Source organism: Apodemus sylvaticus, chromosome 2, assembly GCF_947179515.1.
Source record: "Apodemus sylvaticus chromosome 2, mApoSyl1.1, whole genome shotgun sequence".
In the NCBI taxonomy this organism is placed as follows: Eukaryota; Metazoa; Chordata; class Mammalia; order Rodentia; family Muridae; genus Apodemus; species Apodemus sylvaticus.
In genome coordinates, this window is record NC_067473.1 from 26,647,939 (window position 1) to 26,653,938 (window position 6,000).

Consider the following 6,000-nt stretch of genomic DNA (forward strand, 5'->3'; position numbering starts at 1 on the left):
AAGAAGAAGAAGAAGAAGAAGAAGAAGAAGAAGAAGAAGAAGAAGAAGGAAGTAGAAGAAGAAAAAGAAAGAAGAAAGTAGAAGAAAAAGAAAGAAGAAGAAAGAAGAAGAAGAAGAAGAAGAAGAAGAAGAAGAAGAAGAAGAAGAAGAAGAAGAAGAAAGAAGTAGAAGAAGAAAAAGAAAGAAGTAGAAGAAAAAGAAAGAAGAAGAAAGAAGAAGAAGAAGAAGAAGAAGAAGAAGAAGAAGAAGAAGAAGAAGAAGAAGAAGAAGAAGAAGAAGAAGGAAGTAGAAGAAGAAAAAGAAAGAAGAAAGTAGAAGAAAAAGAAAGAAGAAGAAAGAAGAAGAAGAAGAAGAAGAAGAAGAAGAAGAAGAAGAAGAAGAAGAAGAAAGAAGTAGAAGAAGAAAAAGAAAGAAGAAAGTAGAAGAAAAAGAAAGAAGAAGAAAGAAGAAGAAGAAGAAGAAGAAGAAGAAGAAGAAGAAGAAGAAGAAGAAGAAGAAGAAGAAGAAGAAGAAGAAGAAGAAGAAGAAGAAGAAAAGACTGAAGATGCTCTAGACCTACAGAGCATCTCTGGCCACTTTCAGAGCCCAGGACAGGGGACACTACAGGCCATCATCAAGTAAGACAACCTACAAGGCACTTGGTTATGCATCTTTGCTATGGGCTGTGGATGAACAGGAGAAGGAGTAGAGAGCACCACTATGTGTGCACAGGCTGGCCAGAGCTGCTTCAGAGGCCACCTTCCCACACCGAGGCACGCTGGGCATGGAGCCATGGAGAGTGGCTGCCGGGGCACTAAGGCAGGGTCACAGCTCCCACCTGTTCTCTACAGTAGGGAGAGTGAACCCCTGACCCAGCCTCTTTGCTCATCCTGATATGCCTGAGCACAGAGACTCAGAAGGCATTGGAACGGTCTTAAAGGCAGTATGTACACTTTGGTAGGTGGCACTGAGGACTGAGCTTGGCCACTCTGAGTTTAGCTGCATCGTTTGCCCCTCTACAGCCTAATGTGAGGCCAAGCTTCTGACTTAGAGTCGGAAGAGGGACTCAGTGATAACCTGCATGACAGAGGGAAGAGTCATCTGCAAGACAGATCAGCTGGGGTTGTGTTTCTGTCATTAATGGGAGCACAGGTGTGTGTCTGTAAACATCTAAACCCTGGTTAAGTTGTGTCAGCAAGGAGGAGTTTCTGGAGGGAGGGAGAAAGCTGTGTTCTCAGGTTTTACAGATCAACACCAGAATGATGGCTTGGATTCAGTAGTTTCACAGTTCAGGATTCAGTAGCTAGCACTGACACTCCAATGTCCTCTTGCCCGGAGTTCGCTGGTGTGGCTGGTAGTCCAGCATTCTTGGGCCAGGTATTGATTGGATGGTGTGGATTTGATTCTCCCACTGCAGGTCCATGCAGGTGACAGGTGTCTATGGTAGTGGTGAAGTGGTGGAATGGGGGCTTGATTAGTTCATGTGCTTCCTGTCAAAGCACTGTACTAGGTAGTGCTGGACATCCTCCAGCCCTGAGGGGTCACCCTTGAAATCTGGAAAGTGCTTCTCAATACTCACCGACTTCACCTTCTCCATCAGGAGGTCCATCTTGTTGAGGAAGAGGATGAAGAGACATTGAAGAAGAGTTTGTTGTTGACAATGGTCTCAAAGATGTTCATGGACTCCATCAGCAGGATGGTGCACCTATCCTCCATGAGGACCTGGTCGTAGTCACTCAAGGAGTCCATGAACAGGATGGATGTGATCCCATGGAAACACTGGAAACACTTCTGGTGCTGCAACCTCTGGCCGCCCACATCCATCATCTTAAATGAGATTTTCTTTATAATAAAGTCAAGTTCAATGATTCCCTTGGTGGCCTTTCTAGCCAGCAGGATGTCTTGTTTACTGGGGAAGTAGTTCAGTTGGCAAATCCAATCTAAGTTATCCAGGAAGTACTTCACTGATTCACCCAGCTGTAACTCGCTTCTGCGACTGAAGGCTTCCCTGATCCCCGAGTCTCTCCAGAGTGCACGCAGCACTGGCACAAGGAGCTGGAAGGTGGCGGGTTCCACAGGCAGGCCTGCCTTGTTCTCAAGGCCATCAGAAACATCCCTGCTTCTCCTTCTCGGAGTGCTGCCAGGGAATGCTGAGCTTGTCCCGAGGGTCTATAAGCAGCCTTGGGCCTCGCCATTAAGTTTGCAGCCAGTGCATACCTCCTTGTCTGTTCTGGCATGAGGGTCTCGAGTCTCAGGACCACAGCTAGAATCTTCTGAGAGGGAAGCCTCAGTTGGGGAACTGCAGAGATCAAAGTAATCTTAAGGAAGTTGTTGAAGATGGATGGTGTAGAGGAACTCCAGCAGCGCCTTCTGTTCAAACTCCGGCCATGTTTGATACACATCTGCTTGAGAAAGGTCGACTTGCCGCTCTAGCCTGCACCCAGCAGCAGGATCCTGACCAGCCGCCACAGCTCAGCATTGACATCTCAGCTGCTCAGCTGTGCCACCTGGCCTGGCGCTCTGAGTCACGCACTGTGCCTGCCCTGCGCTCACAGTCTAAGGCCTCTAAGGGCAGCAAGCAGTGGCTGAGGGTCTGCACAACCCAGACATGGCCTTCCTCAGTTCTCGGCCACGCCACACTGGGGGCCTCATGCCATGGACACCCCTCAGCTGGCACGGCCCTCCCTGACCACACTCTGCCCTGCCTGCCTCTCCCGCAGGCTGTGTCCACCTTCACCGCTGCTGCCCAGATGCTTTCACTCGCCTGGCCAGCTGAGGGGCGGAGGGGAAGGTGAAGACTAACTTTTCAAATTCAATTCTGGGCCCTTCAGGGTTTGTCTCAAATAGATAATGATGAGAATATATTATTTATGGTCAATAATTTGTTGTCCCATAAACATAATATTCCTCATTTATTCCTTCAGTTTGCTAAAGCACTTTTGGGTCCTTTAAGAGATAAGGGCAAGACATTGCTGTATGCTAAATTGTTAGGGGGAAAAATTGAAGCATTCTAAGATGTTTGTAATTAGAATATGTAAAAAAGCTGTCTCCTGTTAACAATCCAAAAATATAAATTCACAAAGTGAGTCTTGAAAAAATGTATCCTATGTATTTTCATTCAATTAAAAAAAAAAAGACACAAAAACTGACAAATAGGAAGCAAGTCTATTTTTAAAGATTCTATGGAAGGAAACCATCAGTCAGGAAGTTGTTCCTGTTACAAATCCCCTTGGTGAAGTGTAATCCCACTCCTTTAGGACAGGCTTCCAGGGAGGATGAAGGCCATCGGCAGATGTGGACTGTAACACCCTAGCACCCTGGGGTATGCATCTGAGGGTCCCAGTCAGAGATGCAAGTCTCCAATAGAATAGTTCGAGAGCGGTCAGAGAAAGAAGCTCTCAGATAAAAGCCTGATGCAACAAGGTGTGATCATATGCACAGCTTAAGGCCAACTAAAACAGGTTTCTAATATTGCACATCCTAGTAATCTTTCCCACAAGTTCCTCCTGAGCAGCATACACATGCTTCTTAAATCATAAGGATGCTTCCAAAGTCAACAGTGGATTCTACTTCTGAATAAGAAGAAATCAATCTGGTGGTTCCAATGAAAATTGGAAATGGTTTTACCTGAACACCCAGCTATATCACTTCTGGGCATATACCCAAAATTGTTCTGACATATAAAAATGACACATAGTCCCCTATGTTCGTAGCAGCCTTATTGATAATAATCAGAAGCCAGAAAGAACCCAGATGTCCCTATGGAAGAATGGATACAGAATGTACGGTTACTGAATGGAGTACTACTAAGCAATTAAAAAACCAATGACTTCATACAATTTGCAGGCAAATGGACAATATAGAAAATATCCTGAGTGTGGTAACCTACACAAATGAACACACATTGTATGTATCTCCTGAAAAGTTGATATTTGTCCTAAAGTTCACAATGTCCATGATATACCCCACAGACACTATGGATCTTAGAAGGAAGGGAGACCAGGGCATGGCTGCTTCAGTCCTGCAGTGAAGGGGTAACAGGATGATGGTGGGAGGTGGAGGTAGAGGAGACCTGGGAGAGATAGAGGTGAGGGAGGAAATAAGGGGCAGTATTAGGTACTGGAGAGGATAGGAGAGAAGGAAAGAGGGTCTGGAAATGGAACAAAAATATGTAGCAGGGGGGATGCGGAACTGGGTTAGCCACGTGAGGGACCCAGGCACCAGGGAAACATGAGGTTCCCAGGACCCAAGGGGGAGGATTTTAGCCCAAATGTGCAGAGAAAGGGAAAATAGAACCTGTAGAGACCACATCAATGGGATAGGTATACCTCCACACTTAAACAACCCTGTGACCCCCCTCCTTAAAGGGATGATACCACACACTCATTTCCAAATTTTAATCCATAAATGTTCCTCAGTAAAGTAAGAACAGGGACAACAAATGGAGCAGAGACAGAAGGAAGGGACATCCAGGGGCTGCCCTACATTGGGATTCATCATAATTGCAGACACCAAACCAGACACTGATGGTGTGGTCAAAAGATGTTTGCAGACAGGAACCTCTTGTGAAGGTTCTTAGGGAAGTCCAGCAGGCAACTTACCCTTGGTGCCATCCATTAGACTGAGGTCTGGAAAACTGGTGGGGAAGTTAGGGGAAAAGCTGAAGGGTCAAGGGGAATTGTAACCTCACTGGAAGAACAACATCTATTGCCAGGATCACCCAATGTTCCCAGTGAGTAGACCATAAACAGAGAAGTGTACAGGGAGGGCTCTTTAGCTCCAGATACATTGTAGCAGAAGATGGCCCTGCCTGACAGCAATGGGAGGAGAGGCCCTTAGTCCTGTGGAGGATTGATGCCCCAGGGTAGTGGGATGCTGAACCTGTAGGGCAGGAAAGGGTGAGTGGGGGAGACCCTCATACAGGCAAAGGGGAGGGAGAAAGGGATGATGTGGTTTGAGGGGTCGTTGGAGGCATAACCAGGAAGTGGTATATCATTTGAGATTTATTCAAATGGAATGATTAATAAATACATTTAAAACAATACACATATGCCAGCCATTTAATTTTAAGAATGAAGATTCAGGAGCCAGATGCTGGGGTGAAAACCTGCCAGGTCAGAGAGTCAGGGAAAGCCCTCAGCTGACTTTGCTACCCTGCTGACCTCCCAGAAGGAAAGCATTCTTTATCCCTCTCCACACTGTTTTAAATATCTTTCAACTTAAAAACCTTCCTTTTGTTTAGTTATATTGATTCCATTTCAATTGGTTCCTTGCTCTGCCTCATGCCCTGGAATTAACATTTGTTTGCCCTGCAATAAAGGTGTGTACTTGGGCTAAGCCAAAGGACAATAAAGTACTTGTTTACAGTAAACAGAAAGCTCTTAGATTAAAGGTCTGTGCTATGTCTGAGCTACACCATACAAAATGTATTCGGTAAACAACGCAATCTTGGGGTTTACAATGATAATGAATACACTGCAACATAAGTAAACAATGTTCTCTCTGCTATAGAAATCATGATGGGAACACCATGATCCTAAAGAAAATCAGAACTGGACTCTTGAAGCTTTTGCACATGACCAACAAGGACATAAAGAGCACCAAGGAGACTCTTGATCCTTATCACAAGGGATAAATTATCCATTCCTTTTGTCACATATTTTAGGCCAAGATATCACCATTCCTGGCCTTGGCTCATTGTCCTAGGTGCTGCTGAAGGGAATGGTTGGTGTCCAGGGGTCACCCAACAAACCACAGAAACACTGAATTAAGTTAAACAGGGATGGTTTGATGAATACACACCTCACGATGGACCAATGAGGGCAACAGCTCAAACCTGAGCAGGAGACATTGTAGCAGGGAATGGCCTTGCCTCAACAGGTGGGAGGCCCTTAGTCCCATGGAAGATTGATGCCCCAGTGGAGTGGAGTGCTGAAGCAGTAGGAGAGGAGAAGGTGCATAGGTGGGGGAGAACCATCATACAAGCAAAGGGCCCCGACTCAAGCCATTTTAGACATAATA

General features: G+C 45.6%; 1 pseudogene; it reads right to left on the minus strand.

Annotated features, from left to right (window-relative positions):
* Positions 1-1,268: 1,268 nt before the first annotated feature.
* On the minus strand, positions 1,269-4,596 carry LOC127677816 (guanine nucleotide-binding protein subunit alpha-12-like; annotated as a pseudogene).
* Positions 4,597-6,000: the final 1,404 nt, after the last annotated feature.